The 21,648-nt window shown below is 35.1% G+C and overlaps 5 non-coding genes across 5 annotated transcripts; 2 read left to right on the forward strand and 3 right to left on the reverse strand.

The window, feature by feature from the left end:
• Positions 1-1,485: 1,485 nt before the first annotated feature.
• LOC146994162 (U5 spliceosomal RNA) lies at positions 1,486-1,601 on the reverse strand. Its single transcript, XR_015044188.1, has one exon. It is a non-coding gene; the product is annotated as a U5 spliceosomal RNA (small nuclear RNA).
• Positions 1,602-3,321: 1,720 nt separating this feature from the next.
• Positions 3,322-3,440, forward strand: LOC146994163 (U5 spliceosomal RNA). Its single transcript, XR_015044192.1, has one exon. It is a non-coding gene; the product is annotated as a U5 spliceosomal RNA (small nuclear RNA).
• Positions 3,441-5,671: 2,231 nt separating this feature from the next.
• On the reverse strand, positions 5,672-5,787 carry LOC146994164 (U5 spliceosomal RNA). Its single transcript, XR_015044191.1, has one exon. It is a non-coding gene; the product is annotated as a U5 spliceosomal RNA (small nuclear RNA).
• A 1,720-nt stretch (positions 5,788-7,507) lies between these two features.
• On the forward strand, positions 7,508-7,626 carry LOC118191472 (U5 spliceosomal RNA). The gene has a single exon (XR_004758601.2). It is a non-coding gene; the product is annotated as a U5 spliceosomal RNA (small nuclear RNA).
• A 2,231-nt stretch (positions 7,627-9,857) lies between these two features.
• Positions 9,858-9,973, reverse strand: LOC118191471 (U5 spliceosomal RNA). Its single transcript, XR_004758600.2, has one exon. It is a non-coding gene; the product is annotated as a U5 spliceosomal RNA (small nuclear RNA).
• Positions 9,974-21,648: the final 11,675 nt, after the last annotated feature.

A 21,648-nucleotide genomic window follows, 5' to 3' on the forward strand; every position in this document is an offset into this window, starting at 1 on the left:
TATGTTTTGGTCTGAGGTTGTTCATGTCAGCTGTTAGCTCAACGTCATTCCCAATACTGCCTCTGGTTTAACTTTGCTCTTTAGATCAGTGTTGCCAGATCACGCGATTTTTGACAAACTTGTGCTATTAAGATTTTAGTTTTGCGACCTCCATAGTTTCCTTATGCTACTTTTTGCGCCTTTAAAGATTTTTTTAATATATCGTAAAATACTTACATGTTAAAATAATGTATCAATTAAAAATAATTCATATTAGAAAAACAGTTTATTTAGGCTTAAATAGAAGTTGTCATCTGGGAATCTGAATATGTTCAGATTCTCGCAATGTGACAAAAACGACAGTATCTAGAGCCATCAAATTTTGAATAATGTAATCCTCCATCCGAACATGGGCATCTGGACGGCCGAATTTCGAATTTGTTTTAATTTATTTCATATTTTGTAAAACTTTAATGAATTTTGGATTAACAAACTCACCGATTTCAGATCGAGCACTGCTGTTTTCAAATGTATGTGGTTTACGGGCGAAGAACATATTCAGATTCCCAGATGACAACTTCTATTTAAGCCTAAATAAACTGTTTTTCTAATATGAATTATTTTTAATTGATACATTATTTTTAACATGTAAGTAATTTACGATATATTAAAAAAATCTTTGAAGGCGCAAAAAGTAGCATAAGGAAACTATGGAGGTCGCAAAACTAAAATCTTAATAGCACAAGTTTGTCAAAAATCGGGTGATCTGGCAACACTGATCTAAAGAGCGAAGTTAAACCAGAGGCAGTATTGGGAATGACGTTGAGCTAACAGCTGACATGAACGACTTCAGACCAAAACTTAGCTGCCAAACTTAAATGAAGAAAAAGGCATGTTATGGAAACTAATTAATATTTTTGGATTCACGTCACTACTAAATTTTATTTAATTGCATCGCATCATTAATAATTAAATTGTCTGTATAGATGGTATACCAAACCTACAAAATAAATGTGTCTGCATACAATTTATTAATATCTTAATAATGTCTTTCTTATGTTTCCTGTTATTTGTAATTATCCCCAAATGCAAAATCTAATTAACTAAACACAATGTTGTGTTAACAAAGAAATTTTACCTTCAAACGCTTTGTTATTAGGGACCAACGCAGAACCTGTTTCTGAGCATAAGTGCTGCCAGGACCCATGCCTGATTCAGGTCATCACAGAGGGAATAATTGCAACAAGGTCTTGCAGGAGGTGTCACATCCTTTAATTTTCTAAACGATAGTCGCATTTACGAATTTTATTTTCCTAGGGTGCAATTCCAATTCTAAAATGATAGTTGGTGAGTATTATTAGATAAAGAGAATTTAAAAAGGAGCGTGTGTGCCCTCAGAACGGACACACTATTAATCTAAAAGTTATCCTAACATTTGTTTTCGTAGTGGGAGTCATGTGCACAATACTAGGAATGAAGCTATATTCTTTCATTAAATTCCATTCCACCATCAGGTGATGATTCCAAAAATTATTTATAGGCTCATTGGAATGTTCCTCTCCACGGTAATCTTTAGTAAAAGGCGAAAGATTAGCTCGTGTGATGAAGAGAAAGCAGAGCATACGAAAGTCACAATGCCGGAAAATAAAGCCCTACTTTAATCAGTATAAAACTTGGTGGGTAACATGTGATGCCTTATAATTTTTTTAACCTTTTCTGTATATAACTGGCACTAAATTTATTTAGTTTTGAAGTGGCTGTATGTTGTCAAAACTAGGGGGTGAAATTAATATTTCGTTTAATTTAAATTGATGCAGCAGCTATTGACAAATCGGCAGTAATTTGATATTCAAAGTATAACCTCGTCTAGAACCTTAGCGGACGAACTTTTTCGAAAATTCTATTACTTTCGCATCGTAAATGTAAATCAACATGATAACTTATTGTTTTTAATAATTTGATTGAAATATTACTATAATGCCTGACGTACTACCTTCGTATTGTATTAAAATTCATATATTAAATATAATTAATAAAAAGCGTATGTTATGCAACCAACCCATAGAATAAATTTTTTCGAGAGTTTCATAAGAAGTTTGATACATGAACTTTTTTTTTCAACGTACATTGGCAAATATGACCTAACCAAAATGATCAACCGATAAAATTTTGTACTAGATTTTAGCACCACCCTTGACCACGCCTTAACGAATGTTTTCAAAATAATTCTATCATTTAGAGGAAAATTTGTCCATTTTCTTCTGTTTAACTCTATTCTTTTCTGCCTAACTGAAGTGCTTCCAATCTTATCAAAATGCAGTTGGATGTTCAACAAATTCTGTTATCAATCAAGAAATGTAGTGAAAAATTAGGTCACACCCTCTCGTTGGATACCTAAGAGATAAATCATGCAGTGCTTTAATCTGCTCTTAATTACAAACATTTGAGTGATGGAAGGAAGTTCGGTTTACTCCATCAAGTTTCGAAGTCAACTTTTATCAGTTAATCAGACCAGTACCTGCAGGGTGAAAATAGTCCAGTTGAGGAGAAAAAATATGCAGATTATTTTCAAGTCATGAAACGAAGTGGAACTGTTCGAGGAAAAAATTCTGCATTGGTAATGTGGGCATGAAATGAGGGCGGATCTTGGTGCTTAGTTCAAACCAGTATTCCTGCATTGTGCTTCCATATAGTGCGTGTATGGCGAACGGAATGTTGGCCTTGGTCAACTTATTGAGACCTGCCCAACGTGAAAATATTCTTTTGTGTTTTCGGTGGCATCCATGAAATTTCTACTGACCGTGGGATGCCGCCACTATTTCGCTACGCTTTGCGACATTAACAATGAGCAGAATGGTACCCGATACTTCTTATGAAACTCTCGAAAAAATTTATTCTATGGGTTGGTTGCATAACATACGCTTTTTATTAATTATACTTAATATATGAATTTTAATACAATACGAAGGTATAAATAATAGTACGTCAGGCATTATAATAGTATTTCAATCAAATCATTAAAAACAATAAGTTATCATGTTGATTTACATTTATGATGCGAAAGTAATGAAATTTCCGAAAAAGTTCGTATGCTAAGGTTCTAGATGAGGTTATACTTTGAACATCAAATTGCTGGCGATCTCCTGCATTAATTTAAATGAAACAAAATATTAAGTTCACCCCCTAGTTTTGACAACATACAGCCACTTCAGACTAAATAAATTATTGCCAGTTATGTAAAGAAAAGGTTAAAAAAATTGCAAACCTCAAGGAATTATAAGGTACCCACCAATTTTTATACTGACGAAAATAGGCTTGTACTTTCCGGCAATGTAAAATTTCATGGTCTGGTTTCTCTTCATTTCGAGGTAATCTTTCGCCTTTTACTAAAGATTACCGTGGAGAGGAACATTACGATGAGCCTATAAATAATTTTTGGAATCCTCAGCTGATGGTGGGGTGAAATTTAATGAAAGAATATAGCTTCATTCCTAGTATTGTGCGCATGACTCCCACTACGAAAACAAATGTAAGGATAACTTTTAGATTAATAGTGTGTCCGTTCTGAGGGCACACACGCTCCTTTTTAAATTCTCTTTATCTAATAATACTCACCAAACTATCATTTTAGAATTGGAATTGCACCCTAGGAAAGTAAAATTCGTAAATGCGACTATCGCTTAGAAAATTAAAGGATGTGACAGCTCCTGCAAGACCTTGTTGCAATTTTTCCCTCTGTGATGACCTGAATCAGGCATGGGTCCTGGCAGCACTTATGCTCAGAAACAGGTTCTGCGTTGGTCCTTAATAACAAAGCGTTTGAAGGTAAAATTTCTTTGTTAACACAACATTGTGTTTAGTTAATTAGATTTTGCATTTGGGGATAATTACAAATAACAGGAAACATAAGAAAGACATTTAAGATAGTAATAAATTGTATGCAGACACATTTATTTTGTAGGTTTGGTATACCATCTATACAGACAATTTAATTATTAATGATGCGATGCAATTAAATAAAATTTAGTAGTGACGTGAATCCAAACCTATTAATTAGTTTCCATAACATGCCTTTTTCTTCATTTAAATTTGGCAGCTAAGTTTTGGTCTGAAGTCGTTCATGTCAGCTGTTAGCTCAACGTCATTCCCAATACTGCCTCTGGTTTAACTTCGCTCTTTAGATCAGTGTTGCCAGATCACGCGATTTTTGACAAACTTGTGCTATTAAGATTTTAGTTTTGCGACCTCCATAGTTTCCTTATGCTACATTTTGCGCCTTTAAAGATTTTTTTAATATATCGTAAAATACTTACATGTTAAAAATAATGTATCAATTAAAAATAATTCATATTAGAAAAACAGTTTATTTAGGCTTAAATAGAAGTTGTCATCTGGGAATCTGAATATGTTCAGATTCTCGCAATGTGACAAAAACGACAGTATCTAGAGCCATCAAATTTTGAATAATGTAATCCTCCATCCGAACATGGGCATCTGGACGGCCGAATTTCGAATTTGTTTTAATTTATTTCATATTTTGTAAAACTTTAATGAATTTTGGATTAACAAACTCACCGAGTTCAGATCGAGCACTGCTGTTTTCAAATGTATGTGGTTTACGGGCGAAGAACATATTCAGATTCCCAGATGACAACTTCTATTTAAGCCTAAATAAACTGTTTTTCTAATATGAATTATTTTTAATTGATACATTATTTTTAACATGTAAGTAATTTACGATATATTAAAAAAATCTTTGAAGGCGCAAAAAGTAGCATAAGGTAAGCGCATAAGTAGCATACGTAAATACGTATAAGTAGGTAAGCGCATAAGTATACATAAAAGTAGCATAAGGTAAGCGCAAAAAGTAGCATAAGGTAAGCGCAAAAAGTAGCATATGGAGGTCGCAAAACTAAAATCTTAATAGCACAAGTTTGTCAAAAATCGGGTGATCTGGCAACACTGATCTAAAGAGCGAAGTTAAACCAGAGGCAGTATTGGGAATGACGTTGAGCTAACAGCTGACATGAACGACTTCAGACCAAAACTTAGCTGCCAAACTTAAATGAAGAAAAAGGCATGTTATGGAAACTAATTAATATTTTTGGATTCACGTCACTACTAAATTTTATTTAATTGCATCGCATCATTAATAATTAAATTGTCTGTATAGATGGTATACCAAACCTACAAAATAAATGTGTCTGCATACAATTTATTACTATCTTAAATGTCTTTCTTATGTTTCCTGTTATTTGTAATTATCCCCAAATGCAAAATCTAATTAACTAAACACAATGTTGTGTTAACAAAGAAATTTTACCTTCAAACGCTTTGTTATTAGGGACCAACGCAGAACCTGTTTCTGAGCATAAGTGCTGCCAGGACCCATGCCTGATTCAGGTCATCACAGAGGGAATAATTGCAACAAGGTCTTGCAGGAGGTGTCACATCCTTTAATTTTCTAAGCGATAGTCGCATTTACAAATTTTACTTTCCTAGGGTGCAATTCCAATTCTAAAATGATAGTTTGGTGAGTATTATTAGATAAAGAGAATTTAAAAAGGAGCGTGTGTGCCCTCAGAACGGACACACTATTAATCTAAAAGTTATCCTAACATTTGTTTTCGTAGTGGGAGTCATGTGCACAATACTAGGAATGAAGCTATATTCTTTCATTAAATTTCATTCCACCATCAGGTGATGATTCCAAAAATAATTTATAGGCTCATTGGAATGTTCCTCTCCACGGTAATCTTTAGTAAAAGGCGAAAGATTAGCTCGTGTGATGAAGAGAAAGCAGAGCATACGAAAGTCACAATGCCGGAAAATAAAGCCCTACTTTAATCAGTATAAAACTTGGTGGGTAACATGTGATGCCTTATAATTTTTTTAACCTTTTCTGTATATAACTGGCACTAAATTTATTTAGTTTTGAAGTGGCTGTATGTTGTCAAAACTAGGGGGTGAAATTAATATTTCGTTTAATTTAAATTGATGCAGCAGCTATTGACAAATCGGCAGTAATTTGATATTCAAAGTATAACCTCGTCTAGAACCTTAGCGGACGAACTTTTTCGAAAATTCTATTACTTTCGCATCGTAAATGTAAATCAACATGATAACTTATTGTTTTTAATAATTTGATTGAAATATTACTATAATGCCTGACGTACTACCTTCGTATTGTATTAAAATTCATATATTAAATATAATTAATAAAAAGCGTATGTTATGCAACCAACCCATAGAATAAATTTTTTCGAGAGTTTCATAAGAAGTTTGATACATGAACTTTTTTTTTCAACGTACATTGGCAAATATGACCTAACCAAAATGATCAACCGATAAAATTTTGTACTAGATTTTAGCACCACCCTTGACCACGCCTTAACGAATGTTTTCAAAATAATTCTATCATTTAGAGGAAAATTTGTCCATTTTCTTCTGTTTAACTCTATTCTTTTCTGCCTAACTGAAGTGCTTCCAATCTTATCAAAATGCAGTTGGATGTTCAACAAATTCTGTTATCAATCAAGAAATGTAGTGAAAAATTAGGTCACACCCTCTCGTTGGATACCTAAGAGATAAATCATGCAGTGCTTTAATCTGCTCTTAATTACAAACATTTGAGTGATGGAAGGAAGTTCGGTTTACTCCATCAAGTTTCGAAGTCAACTTTTATCAGTTAATCAGACCAGTACCTGCAGGGTGAAAATAGTCCAGTTGAGGAGAAAAAATATGCAGATTATTTTCAAGTCATGAAACGAAGTGGAACTGTTCGAGGAAAAAATTCTGCATTGGTAATGTGGGCATGAAATGAGGGCGGATCTTGGTGCTTAGTTCAAACCAGTATTCCTGCATTGTGCTTCCATATAGTGCGTGTATGGCGAACGGAATGTTGGCCTTGGTCAACTTATTGAGACCTGCCCAACGTGAAAATATTCTTTTGTGTTTTCGGTGGCATCCATGAAATTTCTACTGACCGTGGGATGCCGCCACTATTTCGCTACGCTTTGCGACATTAACAATGAGCAGAATGGTACCCGATACTTCTTATGAAACTCTCGAAAAAATTTATTCTATGGGTTGGTTGCATAACATACGCTTTTTATTAATTATACTTAATATATGAATTTTAATACAATACGAAGGTATAAATAATAGTACGTCAGGCATTATAATAGTATTTCAATCAAATCATTAAAAACAATAAGTTATCATGTTGATTTACATTTATGATGCGAAAGTAATGAAATTTCCGAAAAAGTTCGTATGCTAAGGTTCTAGATGAGGTTATACTTTGAACATCAAATTGCTGGCGATCTCCTGCATTAATTTAAATGAAACAAAATATTAAGTTCACCCCCTAGTTTTGACAACATACAGCCACTTCAGACTAAATAAATTATTGCCAGTTATGTAAAGAAAAGGTTAAAAAAATTGCAAACCTCAAGGAATTATAAGGTACCCACCAATTTTTATACTGACGAAAATAGGCTTGTACTTTCCGGCAATGTAAAATTTCATGGTCTGGTTTCTCTTCATTTCGAGGTAATCTTTCGCCTTTTACTAAAGATTACCGTGGAGAGGAACATTACGATGAGCCTATAAATAATTTTTGGAATCCTCAGCTGATGGTGGGGTGAAATTTAATGAAAGAATATAGCTTCATTCCTAGTATTGTGCGCATGACTCCCACTACGAAAACAAATGTAAGGATAACTTTTAGATTAATAGTGTGTCCGTTCTGAGGGCACACACGCTCCTTTTTAAATTCTCTTTATCTAATAATACTCACCAAACTATCATTTTAGAATTGGAATTGCACCCTAGGAAAGTAAAATTCGTAAATGCGACTATCGCTTAGAAAATTAAAGGATGTGACAGCTCCTGCAAGACCTTGTTGCAATTTTTCCCTCTGTGATGACCTGAATCAGGCATGGGTCCTGGCAGCACTTATGCTCAGAAACAGGTTCTGCGTTGGTCCTTAATAACAAAGCGTTTGAAGGTAAAATTTCTTTGTTAACACAACATTGTGTTTAGTTAATTAGATTTTGCATTTGGGGATAATTACAAATAACAGGAAACATAAGAAAGACATTTAAGATAGTAATAAATTGTATGCAGACACATTTATTTTGTAGGTTTGGTATACCATCTATACAGACAATTTAATTATTAATGATGCGATGCAATTAAATAAAATTTAGTAGTGACGTGAATCCAAACCTATTAATTAGTTTCCATAACATGCCTTTTTCTTCATTTAAATTTGGCAGCTAAGTTTTGGTCTGAAGTCGTTCATGTCAGCTGTTAGCTCAACGTCATTCCCAATACTGCCTCTGGTTTAACTTCGCTCTTTAGATCAGTGTTGCCAGATCACGCGATTTTTGACAAACTTGTGCTATTAAGATTTTAGTTTTGCGACCTCCATAGTTTCCTTATGCTACATTTTGCGCCTTTAAAGATTTTTTTAATATATCGTAAAATACTTACATGTTAAAAATAATGTATCAATTAAAAATAATTCATATTAGAAAAACAGTTTATTTAGGCTTAAATAGAAGTTGTCATCTGGGAATCTGAATATGTTCAGATTCTCGCAATGTGACAAAAACGACAGTATCTAGAGCCATCAAATTTTGAATAATGTAATCCTCCATCCGAACATGGGCATCTGGACGGCCGAATTTCGAATTTGTTTTAATTTATTTCATATTTTGTAAAACTTTAATGAATTTTGGATTAACAAACTCACCGAGTTCAGATCGAGCACTGCTGTTTTCAAATGTATGTGGTTTACGGGCGAAGAACATATTCAGATTCCCAGATGACAACTTCTATTTAAGCCTAAATAAACTGTTTTTCTAATATGAATTATTTTTAATTGATACATTATTTTTAACATGTAAGTAATTTACGATATATTAAAAAAATCTTTGAAGGCGCAAAAAGTAGCATAAGGTAAGCGCATAAGTAGCATACGTAAATACGTATAAGTAGGTAAGCGCATAAGTATACATAAAAGTAGCATAAGGTAAGCGCAAAAAGTAGCATAAGGTAAGCGCAAAAAGTAGCATATGGAGGTCGCAAAACTAAAATCTTAATAGCACAAGTTTGTCAAAAATCGGGTGATCTGGCAACACTGATCTAAAGAGCGAAGTTAAACCAGAGGCAGTATTGGGAATGACGTTGAGCTAACAGCTGACATGAACGACTTCAGACCAAAACTTAGCTGCCAAACTTAAATGAAGAAAAAGGCATGTTATGGAAACTAATTAATATTTTTGGATTCACGTCACTACTAAATTTTATTTAATTGCATCGCATCATTAATAATTAAATTGTCTGTATAGATGGTATACCAAACCTACAAAATAAATGTGTCTGCATACAATTTATTACTATCTTAAATGTCTTTCTTATGTTTCCTGTTATTTGTAATTATCCCCAAATGCAAAATCTAATTAACTAAACACAATGTTGTGTTAACAAAGAAATTTTACCTTCAAACGCTTTGTTATTAGGGACCAACGCAGAACCTGTTTCTGAGCATAAGTGCTGCCAGGACCCATGCCTGATTCAGGTCATCACAGAGGGAATAATTGCAACAAGGTCTTGCAGGAGGTGTCACATCCTTTAATTTTCTAAGCGATAGTCGCATTTACGAATTTTACTTTCCTAGGGTGCAATTCCAATTCTAAAATGATAGTTTGGTGAGTATTATTAGATAAAGAGAATTTAAAAAGGAGCGTGTGTGCCCTCAGAACGGACACACTATTAATCTAAAAGTTATCCTAACATTTGTTTTCGTAGTGGGAGTCATGTGCACAATACTAGGAATGAAGCTATATTCTTTCATTAAATTTCATTCCACCATCAGGTGATGATTCCAAAAATAATTTATAGGCTCATTGGAATGTTCCTCTCCACGGTAATCTTTAGTAAAAGGCGAAAGATTAGCTCGTGTGATGAAGAGAAAGCAGAGCATACGAAAGTCACAATGCCGGAAAATAAAGCCCTACTTTAATCAGTATAAAACTTGGTGGGTAACATGTGATGCCTTATAATTTTTTTAACCTTTTCTGTATATAACTGGCACTAAATTTATTTAGTTTTGAAGTGGCTGTATGTTGTCAAAACTAGGGGGTGAAATTAATATTTCGTTTAATTTAAATTGATGCAGCAGCTATTGACAAATCGGCAGTAATTTGATATTCAAAGTATAACCTCGTCTAGAACCTTAGCGGACGAACTTTTTCGAAAATTCTATTACTTTCGCATCGTAAATGTAAATCAACATGATAACTTATTGTTTTTAATAATTTGATTGAAATATTACTATAATGCCTGACGTACTACCTTCGTATTGTATTAAAATTCATATATTAAATATAATTAATAAAAAGCGTATGTTATGCAACCTACCCACAGAATAAACTTTTGCGAGAGTTTCATAAGAAGTTTGATACATGAACTGCTTTTTTTTCAACGTACATTGGCAAATATCACCTAACCAGAACGATCAATCCGATAAAACTTCGTACTAGATTTTAGCACCACCTCTGACCACGCCTTAACGAATGTTTTCAAAATAATTCTATCATTTTTTCCAGAAAAATTTGTCCAGTGTTTTTGGTTAAATTCTATTCTGCCTAATTGTAGTGTTTCGAAGTGGGAATCATATTAAAATGCAGATGGATGTTCAACAAATTCTGTTTTCAATCAAAAAAGGTAGTTTAGAGTTAGGTCACACCCTCCCATTGCATGCCTAGAAGATGAATCTTCCAGTGCTCTGAATTACAAACATTTGAGTGATTGAAGGAAGTCCGGTTTTCTCCATCAAGCTTTACAGTTTACTTTTATCAATTGATCAGACCAGTACCTGCACGGTGAAAATCGTCCAGATGAGGAGAAAAAATACACAGATTATTTTCAAGAAGCGAAGTGGAACTCTTTGAGAAAACAATATGCATTGGTAATGTAGGCGTCAGATAAGAGCGATTGTTGGACCTTGGATTCAAGTCAGGGTTCCTGCATTGCGCTTCCATCTAGTGCGTGGATGATGAACGGAAAAGGTGTCAAATACAGAAAGAGCTGCATTCAATCAATACACTCTCGAAATGCTGCTATTTATTGACGCGACGTTGCCGGCTCAATGATATTTTCCCCATAAGGGCACATCACGTAGAACAGTCCGGACGGGCAAGTGGGAAGGTGTCGGAGGTGGAAAAAGGGAGCCAACAGAAGGACTCACATGTAGAGGAGGGGCATCGGACTTGATGTTAGAGCTCATCCAGCAGAAAAGCCCATCAGGTGGCGTCATCTATCGGAAACCTTGGAACTAAAAGGCAAAAATCAAGACCAACTTATACACAAGCCTGCCAGACCGAACGAAGTTCCGATTCCCAGTTTTCAGTAGCTTTCGCGAAATTCACCACTAGGTGGCGCTCGCATTCCGCATACGTTCCCTATTTTTAATGTGGCCCGTTATTAACAAAAAGTGTATTTTATTAAAACATGCTGCTGTAACTAACAGTAACATAGGATAGTATATTGTTGCGTGCTATACTGCAAAGTTTACTTCCTTTAAAAAAAATTTTTACGATTGCATTTAAAATTATTATTCGCAACATGTAACTGTTGGACGGATAGCATTTCCATCAGTTTCATGTAATACAAATACATAATACAAAATTTCTTAAACAAAAGCCATCATCACGTAAAATTATTAATCTTTAATATTCTTTTGATATGTTTCGTTCTCTCAGCCCATGTATATAAACAAGATTCTTAATATGTGCATGTTCAGCTTCATGCCATTTTTTCGTCTTCCTGAAATAAAAATATAATAATTTTTTTTTATCATAATGGAGATAATCTGTTTTCTGCATAAATGATATTTCAACCTATTGTATATATATATATGTATGAATTTAATGCAAGTAAACTTTAAGAATGCATCCACGTATATATTTTATAAGAAATGCAAATTGCGTTAACTTTTTTACGAAATTTATTACTTTTTCCTTCTCGTATTTGTTATTTTTGATCCAGAAACATTTGAATGCCGTTTGTACTAGCTTCAAAATTTTAAAGCTCATATCTCATTTTAATTAGTGTGATGTATCAATATGTGCATGATTTCTTGTCTACCTAGTTGAGTGTTTTGTGGCTGCACTTGAAGTAATAGAGATTCATGTCGAATCTATCTATCTATCTATCTATCTATCTATATATATATATATATATATATATATATATATATATATATATTAATAGAAGAAAACCTTTTTGTTTTAGGGAATATTTTTATTTGGGGACTTTTTGTTTTAGAGCTTTATTTTTTAAAATATGCTGTCAATGATATTGAAATACTTTGTATTCAACACTAGCAGTCTCAAAATTTTATATTCCCTCCGTCCAAAAGTAGTTGCTACACTGAGGTCGAAAGTTTTCTCCCAAATTAGTTGCTACATTTCAAGTAGGTGGAGTCATAAATAAATTTCGATGAAGTTTAGTAGATTGACATCAGTAAAATTATAGAATGTACTACAAGGAATGTAACGCTGTATACTAGGTTTTTCATTCTTAGTTTTTACTTTCCCCAAATGTAGCACTTATTTTAGGACAATTTTATCGGCGCAAAATTAAAGGGTTCGCACGCTCTTAAGCCACACCCCATTTTGTAAGGACTATACCGCCCGTATTTAAAAAAGATTGTGTTTATGTGATTAAGGCCTCAGTATATCATTGGAGCGGGGAATTTCAAAGGGAACAGACGTCGTGCCGGTCTCGTGCCTGCCACCAATCCGACTGCGATAAGATCTCCGTGCCTGATAAGATCTCCCTGTCCGGCGTTATCTGACTGCGATCTTTCGACTAACTGACTTTCGCTGCCATGAATGCTCAGTAGCCACCGCGTCTTGCAAGATTATGCCTTTAATTGTTGCGACTTTTTATGCCACTGCTTATCATTGACTGCGTTTCTGCGGCGCGTTTTTAATTTATTTTGGTTGCTAATCTATCTAGTTACCCCCAAGCTCACTTAGTTAGGAGTGAGTCAGGGGCCTGATAGATTTCCTCCTGCCCATCCGTCTGCCGGAACGCCGTCGAGCGGGTCCGGTTCCGGGGCGCAGGCTCTTTCTCTTGCTGGGGCGCAGGATCTATGGATTCAAAGCGTCGACATGGATGCGAACCAGACAATTGAAAAACTCATAGAATTTTACAACATACAAATTAGAGAGTTAGAAAAATCGATACAACTCAATGGATCCTTTACCGAAATTGAGGAGAAATTTCATTCCTTTCTAATCAGCTCACTGGGCATGATTAAGATTCTCAATGAGGAGAACCTTAAAAAGTGCCAAGAGCACATTAACACTCATCATAATCTTGATGTACAAAATGATAATCATTCCTTTTCAGATAACGATAGAGGCCGTAGCCCTATCAAGCTGCACGATACTTCGTCAAATAACACCGACGATGAAATCACCTTAGACAAAGATATATCTTCGGATGAAGATATAACATGTAAGCGTAGAGGCGACCAAACTGTTAGAATTAGAAATTCGCACCTTGCGGCAAAAAAGCTGAAACTTAGCATAAAGCATGCTAATTCTGCACAACCGATAGAAAACAAAAATCAAGGAACAAAAAATACTGCTAGTGACCAAACCAATGACAATACCAAGCAACCAATTACTAAAACCATAAGAGAACAAGAGGATAATCCAATCATGGACACCTACAACCAGGAAAATACTAATATCAATCTTGATAATACATCAACCAATTCCAGCAACAAAAATCAGGAAATCAAATCAAATAAACTCCCACCGATTATACTTAGAGAAAACAAATACTCTTATAGCAAAATTAGGAATATCTTTAATCAAAAGCATTTCAAATTTATTGGAAATAGTATTCCTGATGGAATTAAAATTACTACTACAGACCCTGATACCTATAGGGCTATGGTTAGAATTCTTAAAGACCTGGGGGTGGAGCACCACTCTTACATTCTCCCCCAGGACAGAAAACTTAAAGTCGTAATTAAAGGACTTCTTAGAAGTACAGAGACAGATGAAATCCAAGAAGAACTTGAGGAACTAAACTTCAAACCGGAAGAAATCAAACAATTAACCAGAAGAAGGAATGGAGAAGTTACCAAACTTCCCTTATTTCTTATCACTTTACCTAAAGACGAAACCTCCAAAGAAATCTACCAAACCAAGTACTTATGCGGACTTAGGATTAATGTTGAGGAATACAGAGGCAGACAAGGTCCCTTACAGTGCTTCAAATGTCAGGGTTTTAATCATACTCAGATTGGTTGTAATTACCAACCCCGTTGCGTCAGGTGTGCAGGATCGCACGAATCCAGAGACTGCCCTGACAAAAATAATAAGGATAAGCCCCTGCTCTGTGCAAACTGCGGCCAGAACCATACTTCCAGCTTCAAAGGGTGTGTAAAGTTCCCCAAACCTAAGCAGGAAAAACAGAAAACATACCAAAGCCGAATCATCGAAGGCAAATCATATGCGCAAACTTTAGCTTCTGGCACTTACAACGAAACTATCAGTGAAGCAAAAAAGATTTTTTCAGACCTAGTGGAACTAGTTTCCATCATCAAAAGTGCAGGTTTCCTGCAAATAACACAGCAAATCAAACAGATAAACAATACCAATGAGGAAAAGAAAACAAATAATAATCTTAATAATGGGTCTTAACTCTATCATTAAAGCACCCATACAAGTTATGATATGGAACGCTAATAACATCCTTAATAAAATTCTGGAACTTCAAAATTTTCTCCTAACTAAAGATATAGACATTGCGTTAATTACTGAAACGCATGCTAACCCCAGCAAAAGAATAAATATTCCAAATTACCGGTGCTACCGGTGTGACAGACTTAGCCATAAAGGTGGAGGAGTAGCCATATTTGTCAAAAGCTCTATTCAATCCTGCCTCATTCAGGAAGATAGATCCAATAACCACGAATTAGTAACGGTTTCTGTTGTACTACCTTCTTACGGCATCATCTACTTCAATTCTCTGTACAACCCTCCACATAACCCTCTCGACGAAGATTTTCTGAAGAGCATCTTATGTACCAATAATAACAATATACTGGCTGGAGACCTTAATGCAAAAAATACTGAATGGGCCTGCCGACAGACAAACAGCAATGGCAATATGCTCAAGAATTTCATTACTAACTACCCTGTTTATTTATACGCTCCCGATAACTATACCTACCTCCCTGAGAATGTGAGAGAAGGAGATGGACATTCTCCTCACCAATATTTCCATACCTATCTTCATCGACTCTACAATAGACCTCACCTCGGATCATATTCCTGTTATTGCTACCCTTGGCACCAACAAAACTGCCAATGAAAAATCCATCAATAAAACTGACTGGAAACGATTCTATGAAATACTCGAAAATAACCCTCCTAAGCTTAATAGCCTCAAAACTACCTATGATATCGAAGTAGCCATTGACATGGTTACTAACAGTATCAAGAATGCCTATAACTCTGCTACACAGAAGATTCCTGCAAACAAATTCCAGGAGATTCTCCCCCATAGCATTAGAACAATGATTAAAGAGAGAAATAAACTCAGGAAATGCTGGAACCGGTCCTGGGACCCTCAAATAAAATCTGACCTCAATAAAATTAACAGATTAATCAAGAAAGATATTACTAACTACAAGGCTGAGCTTTGGCAAAATAAAATTCAAAAATTTAATGAACCTGGAAACGAATTCTGGAGCTTTGCCAAACGCCTCAGAATTACTCACACCTGTAATAAGCCCATCAAAAAAGATGACAAAATTGCAATAACCAACAAGGAGAAAGCTACTCTTATGGCAGAACACTTTGAGAATCAATTTACTCCAAATGAGAAACCTTCAGACCCTACCTTCATATATGATGTAAGATACTTTGTTCAAAATTATATCAATAGCCCAACCGCAAAACTCAATACAGATTTTACTAACCCGAATGAAGTTATAGAAATCATTAAAAGGCTCAAAAATAGAAAAGCTCCTGGCTACGATGAAATCAATAACATTGCAATTAAGAATCTACCACCCAGCACCATCTCAAGGCTTATCAGTATTTATAATGCTTCTCTCGATAAGTGCTACTTCCCCATGAATTGGAAAATAGCTAAAATTATTCTCATTCCTAAGCCAGGCAAAGACACCACTTCTCCAGATGGCTACAGACCTATCAGCCTACTGCCCGGACTTGGCAAGATCCTGGAAAGAATTATTCTCAACAGGATGCAACAGTATATTTGTAGACTTCCTCCTGAGCAGTTTGGATTCAGAAAAACATTATCCACTACGAAACAACTCGTTCGACTAGTAGAATTTATAGGCAGTGCTCTTCACAACCACCAGAAAGTTGCTTTACTCATGCTTGACGTGGCCAAAGCTTTTGACCGCGTCTGGCATGAGGGGCTTATTTTCAAATTAATCAAACTAAACTTCTCACCGGATATGACCAAACTCATTTATTCCTTCATCAAAAATAGAAAATTCTACGTTTCTTTTGGACAAGACAAATCAAATTTCAAATACATCCGTGCCTCTGTTGCTCAGGGCTCTATTTTAGGACCCATACTTTATCTCTTTTATGTATCCGACTTCCCAAATCCTGATCATGAAATAAACAGATTCCTTGGCTGCTATGCGGATGATACTGCTCTTGCAGTAAAATCCCTTAGCCCCAACGCTGCAATATTAAAACTTCAAACTATGATGCCCTTGATCGAACAATGGTGCAAGCTTTGGCGTATTGTTATTAATACTGAGAAATCTCAGCTTCTAATTATCAGCAGAAACAGAAAAACTCATCAAATCCTCACTAATGATCTTAAACTCTTTGACAAAAATATTCCCATCGTCAACAAAGCTAAGTATCTTGGAATCACCATTAATCATAGACTTACCTGGACTAATCACATCAAAATAATTAAAGGCAAGGCCTACGGAAACATGAAAAGCCTTATGCCTCTACTGGGAAAATACTCAGAACTAAACCTCAAAAGTAAAAAACATATATATACAGCTATCATCAGGCCCACCCTTTGTTATGCGTCGCCTGCCTGGGCTACTATCAAAGATAAGGAAATTAAACAACTCCAAATAATACAAAACAAGTTCTTAAGACTCATCACAAATGCGCATTTCTACGTCTCAAATGCCACCCTGCACAAGGACCTAAAGATTGACTTCATCAAAAATTTCATTTTGAAGACAAATGAAAAATTTTTCAATAAGGCTCTTCATTGTCCCTTCATGAACTAATTTCAAGTTTTTAAATACACTCCCTTGCCAGAAGATTGAGACCTGAGGCCCTGGGCGGCCCATCAGTTCAACCAAAATTTCCCGACTTGACATTTCTGTACATATCTGTATATATTTTGCAATTGTTTTCACTTTATATTAATCCAGATTTTACATTTTCTCCAGCATTTTATAATTTATTATTTGTCATGTATTACCTTTAATTATAATGTACATATGTATTATACTTAAATTTCTTTATTTTCAGGAACTATATACCTTATGCATGTTTTATCTTTATATATTCCAGAATTGTTTAACGCAAGTATTTTGTTTATTCACTACCTTATCAATTTATGCAATTTTTATACTATGTATTTCTCCTCAATCTTATATATTATTAGGAAATTATCAGGAAAAGACAATGCTTTCCCACCACCGCGTTTTCCAATAAGTCTGGTTTTCATTCTGTGACGCAGGGTCACCCCCTTTTCTCTTGACCTTTAGTCACCACCACCTAACTGTAAGAACTACTGATTTCAGGTGCCACCACACATCAGGAGCCGGTAAAGCGGCATTCACTAGCTGCACACCGGCCATAGCAAAATGGATGGATGGATGGATGATTAAGGCCTCGAAAGCTGTCTGCATAAGGTGAGCCTTCGTGGAAGAATTTCTAAGGTAAACTGGCTCGTATAGACGAGACAGGTAATTGAATTTATATTTAATTAGCCTGAAGATTTTAAGCGATTATTGATGGAAGAGTCCTAACAAAGTGGGGCGTGGCTTAAGGGTGTGCGAAATCTGGATTTTTGAACCCAATTTGGTACTGATCTTGGTAAGTAAAGTTTTCTTCTCTACTAGTGGAGATTTGGAAGTGTTGGCATGAGGTGTTGCTGTTGATTAGAGAAATTGTTCTTTCTGTCTACGGCGTTGCTTTATTCCTGCGATTTTGTGAAGCAAGGGATAACGACATTGCTCTCACTAAGCTGATCCTGAGTTGCTGTCGTCTCTTCTTGATGTTCATGATAAGTATGTTTTCTTTATTCTTTTCGCCATTAGGTTAAAAGTTAGGATTCATGCATATCATGGACAAGGAGGCGATCGACAACGGTATCAAATCTGTGTGTGATCACAGAAATCTGGAAGTTATCTGCGATAACTTAGAAAAACTTAAGCAACTTATGCTTTCTGAGTTTCATGCTTATCAAAATTCATTTAATCCAAAAAATGCGACTGAAGTTCACATAGCCCATGTCAATGCTATGGAAAAGGATATACAAATCTTAGAATTATACATTAATGAAATGAAACAAAAACAAACCCTAAAAAATATAAGAGAAGGAAACAAATCAATCTGATATTACTGCTAGTCAAAAATCTAGAATCAAAAAGAAAACCACAATAGATAAAGAAGGATACATAACCGCTAGAAAAACTCATAAAAGAACTCTATCAAATTCCGAAATTGAAGAACCAGCTCAAAAAAATAAATTCGAGGAACTAAACCCTGAAGACAATATGGTAGCAGAGGAAGATGAATTTATTACACCCAACAAAAAAGCAGGACACATTCCCCCTATAGTCTTTGCAGACTTCACGGGGGATTGGGATAAGATGAAAGAAGATTTTGAAGAGCAATTAAATATCAAAAAATATCGTGGAAACCTAAGCGGAGGTACACTGACCATAAGAGTTTATGACTCAGACCACTACCGCACAGTTACTGAATACCTAACTAAACTACATATTCCTTTTCATACTTTTAAACTCAATAGTGAAAAGCCTATCAAGGCAATAATTAAAAAACTTCCAAAAACTGCTAATATGGAACTAATCAAAAACGAAATTGCCCAAGAAGGTATCCCGATTCAAAAAATTCGACAAGTAATTCACACTATTGAAGGAAAGAAAGTCCATCTTCCTATTTTTATAGCAGAATGTACTAGAAATAAAGAAGGTAAAAGAATATATGATCTAAAGAAACTCAGAGGTCTGGATGTCTTTATCAAGCCTTTTCAAGCTCGCCCTGGACCCATGCAGTGCCAAAAGTGCCAAAGGTAAGGGCACACACGGGACAAATGCCACTATAAACCTCGCTGTTTAAAATGTGCAGAGCCTCATGAAACATTCACTTGTAAACAAACAAAAAATGGCAACAAACCCCCTGTCTGTGCCCTCTGTGGGCAAAATCACGTTTCTTCCTTCAAAGGTTGCAGTAAACATCCTTATAATGTTCAGAAGCAAATCGAAGAATTTAAAGCTTTAAAAGAAGAAAAGAAAAAAAGAACAATTTAAATTTAACAAAAAGGATTTTCCTTCACTCCCTGAGAACACGCCAAAAAATGCATGGAATACTTCAAAGGAAAATGAAAACAATAATAAAACAGAAGACACAAACTCAAACCCACTAGGCTTTTTTAACTGGATAAAAATCCAATCCACTCAAGTTAAAGAATTCTTCCAGAAATTTAAAACAGCAAACACAATATTTGACAAACTAGAGGTCGGTATGGCGGCCTTCGAATATTTCTCAAATCTAAACTATGAATTTTAATCAAACTCATAGTCAAATAAATTTTATCTCAGCTACAAATAGCTTCTTAAAGATTTGTTACTATAATGCAAACGGCATCAGATACCAACAAGTGGAAATTTCAAATTTTCTTACTAGACATAACATTGATGTTATGCTAGTAAATGAAACCCACCTCCGCTCTTGCGACAAATTTAAAATACAAGGCTACCGCATCTACAGAAAAGACAGAAGACATAATAGAGGAGGAGGAACCGCAATTCTCATTAAAAACCATATCAAAACAGCCAAATATGATTTAAACCCTGTTTGTACTATAGAAAATGCTGCAGTACTTATCTATAGTGGTTTTAGAGAAACTTTTCTTTTTATCTCCGTCTACAGTCCCCCCTCAAGCACTCTTGATCTCAATAATCTGAAACTACTTACTGAAAATAACTACCCCACCTTAATAGCATGTGATTTAAATGCTAAACATTCCTCTTGGAACTGTAGAGTCACAAATAGAAATGGAGAAAATTTAAACAACATTGATGATTCATCCACAATAGTAATATCAATCTCATTGCTCCCAATCACCCAACGCACTATACGCACAACGGACTCGGAGATATTTTAGATATAGTTATAATGAAAAACTTTCCTAATATTCCTAATCTTGATGTTCTCCCAGAACTTTCGTCTCCTATAATCTTCAACTTCTATGGATTTTATCCCCCTCTCCCTAAAGCTCATACAAAAGTTAATTGGTATATGGTTACCGAACAGCTAAATTCTGTAAACAGCAGAGCCATACTTCGTTATGACTGCGATATTGAGATGGTAATCACCAGATTAAACTCCAAAATTCAAAACGCTATCAATAATGCTACCTATACAGTCAAGAATAAAAATCCCTATGGCATCCCAGAAGAAATTAAATCCCTTATACAAGAAAGAAATAGACTTAGAAAAAGATGGCATATTACTCGCAATCCTACTGAAAAACGTCATATTAATTATTTAAACAGAAAAATAAAAGAAGACATCGCCACCCATCGATCAAATTCGTGGGATAATTTCCTAGAAAACATGGATCTTTACCCAAACTCTGTTTGGAAAGTAGCTAAATCACTCAGAAATCTTTCACCCAATCAAATTCACCCCCTGTATCACATGGCCAAATTTCACCACTTCGAAGACTCCATTGCTGAAATTCATGCAAAAGAATTAGAAAACATTTTTAAACAACATGAAAATAATAATTCTGATCACGAAAAAGATATTAATTACTCTGTCAATAGCATCCTCAACAGTCCCAGCATTAATTTTTTTACGCCTGCATCTCCAAACAAAGTTCAGCAAATTATTAAAAAATTAAAGAAGCGCAAAGCTAAAGGATATGACATGATTTCTAATGAAGCGTTGCAAGCTTTACCTAGAAGATGCATAGTCTTAATAACAAATATTTTTAATGCTTGTATTAGACTCAGCTGCTTTCCATCGCAGTGGAAACACTCGATCATTGTTACCATCCCGAAACCAGGAAAAGATCCAAAGCTAGCAAAAAATTACAGACCCATCAGTCTTCTGTCAGCGCTTGGAAAAGTTTTCGAACGAGTATTTAGTGCTCGGCTCACCAATCATCTAGAACGCCTTAATCTAATAGACAATCTAATATTCCGCAAAGGCCACAGTACAACACATCAAATACTAAATTTAGTTGAATTTATTGCCCAAGAATTTACAAAAAAGAACGGAGTAGCGGCATGCTTCCTCAATTCCGAAAAAGCTTTCGATCGAGTGTGGCATGCTGGCTTACTTCATAAGCTATCTA

Source organism: Stegodyphus dumicola, chromosome 11 (assembly GCF_044657685.1).
Source record: "Stegodyphus dumicola isolate Sdum_Otavi_A_Nest chromosome 11, ASM4465768v1".
NCBI classification, from domain to species: domain Eukaryota; kingdom Metazoa; phylum Arthropoda; class Arachnida; order Araneae; family Eresidae; genus Stegodyphus; species Stegodyphus dumicola.